This window comes from Magallana gigas, chromosome 4, assembly GCF_963853765.1.
Source record: "Magallana gigas chromosome 4, xbMagGiga1.1, whole genome shotgun sequence".
In the NCBI taxonomy this organism is placed as follows: Eukaryota; Metazoa; Mollusca; class Bivalvia; order Ostreida; family Ostreidae; genus Magallana; species Magallana gigas.
Genome location: NC_088856.1, coordinates 39,675,022 through 39,677,098, shown reverse-complemented (window position 1 = coordinate 39,677,098; position 2,077 = coordinate 39,675,022). Strand labels below are relative to the sequence as shown.

Genomic DNA, 2,077 nt, shown 5'->3' with positions numbered 1-2,077 from the left:
TCAATACGTTAAGTTTAGATACTATTGCACAATGTCGAAGCATGGGTTATATACCATGGGTTATGGAACCCTTGCCAACAAAAATTCAGAAAAGCGTTGTTTCATCATGTATTAATCATAATTGTATCTCCCTAACTCTAAATGCACTTCCATGTATTAAATAATATTCTAGCAATCTGCTTATTCTAAATCGTTGTAAGTAGGATATACAAAAAAAAAAACATATTCCAAAGATTTTATTTTCACTGGGTTTTTTTTATATTTATTTCCTCTTTCCATAATCAAGGTGAATGACAGAACAATAGGGAAAACCCCACCTACAATAAAGAGTTCGTTTTCCTGACTGTTTAGATGGAGATAAAAATTCATCCAGTCTGTCTTTGTCATTATCTACACAAAAAGAAAGTTTAAATCATAGTTTAACAGTATAAATTATTTGAATGAATATTTCATCAAAACAACTCTCTTGGTTTTTTTCTGAATCACATTCTGTCTTTTACCAAGATCTGACTTCGGTTATTAAAAAAAATCGAACCATTTTGGTTGGTATCGACGTCTCCCGATATCCCAAAAGCAATTAGTCCAAATAGCACAAAGAAAACAATCTAATGATAAAAAAAGAAATACAGATAAATCATAATAATTACATGTAAGTATATACAAAATACATTCTCAGTCATTATCAATGTATAGATTGGCAAAAAGTTCACACAAACTTTTTGTGCATACATATAAAATGTCTTTCCTTCTCAAGATTACAAAAAAAAAGAAATTTCAATTATTTAATTCTACATGATCTGCTTTATTGGCGCTTAAAATGTATTATTAGCTTTCGTTGTAGATTAATATAAGAAAGTTTAAAGATGAAGTATCGATGGAGCGTTGATTAATTTTTTTTTAATTAATAAAAAATTAAATTTAAAACCTGTATTCAGCTCCCGAGAGTTGATCATACTGTTATACTAAAACAGATATTTTACTATTACAAGTACGTGTATTACTGATGAAAAAAAGCAATTTTTCATGGATAAGAAAATATCCTGTCGTGATCTTGTCAAACAGGATGATCTCGATTTGAGCAAATATATTTAAAACATTGGGATTCAAGTACAAGACTTAATTTAAATGTAATCAGGTTGAATTTTTAAGACTTTAAGCATTTAAGGAAAAAATGTATCAACCATTTAAATTTAGAATCAAATATCAAATAGTATAGTAGTCATATCATATAGTTATATTGTTTTATTTTAGTTTTACGTACCAGAATTTTATGATTGTTTATCTCCATCTGTAGCACGGGATGGAAGGCACCTTGTAGTTATATTAATCTTACGTTCTGTTCTCTTTTTAGTTACCTCGTGTAGTACGTAATACTTTGCCATGTATATTGAATTCCATTACATCGTCGATCGTGACTTTTTATGTTTTTATGAACATGATCTGATTGCATTTTGTAAAATAAATTTCTCCAAAAAATCAAATCTTTTATAATCGATACATGGTATTAAAAGAAAGCCTTGAACTCAAACAAACTTTAAATGTTTTATAGAATTCACAATAATAGTGCATTCAATTCATGCAGGAAGTTTGCTGTTTACTACAGTTTAAAAGTCCTTAATATTTTTATTACCTTTATATAAAGAAATTTTGAATATAGGGTGCCCAACTATTGAATTTAGTATCTAACAGATATTAATGTGTAGTACATATATTATGTATATGACATCTTTCAAAAATGATAACTCAGAATATTGGTTGAAGAAATTTCTGTTGAAAATGAATACCAAGAGCGCTCGAGTAATATATTTGTTATTTTACAAATCAAGGATAGAGAAGCATCACATACGTAGCACTCTGCAGCGTAAATTAATCCCGCTCTAGTGTACTGTACATGATCCCTTTATATTGAATTGATGTAGAACTATTCTTAATTTTAGTTTAGTATTTTTTTTTACATTGAATGCAATATACTAATGGCTCTAATATGTTTTATAGCAGTACACCAAGAATGCAATTCATGTATTTAGATAATGCTGATCAGTTATCCTGAATGTGAGTCTGTATACAGAAATTTCAA

The 2,077-nt window shown here is 28.3% G+C and overlaps 1 long non-coding RNA gene across 1 annotated transcript; it reads right to left on the bottom strand.

Annotated features, from left to right (window-relative positions):
* Positions 1 to 268: 268 nt before the first annotated feature.
* LOC117682893 (uncharacterized) lies at positions 269 to 1,372 on the bottom strand. The gene is made up of 3 exons (XR_004597127.2): positions 1,262 to 1,372; positions 536 to 605; positions 269 to 390 (listed from the first exon to the last, which is right to left on the bottom strand). It is a non-coding gene; the product is annotated as an uncharacterized lncRNA (long non-coding RNA).
* Between the last annotated feature and the right edge of the window lie 705 nt (positions 1,373 to 2,077).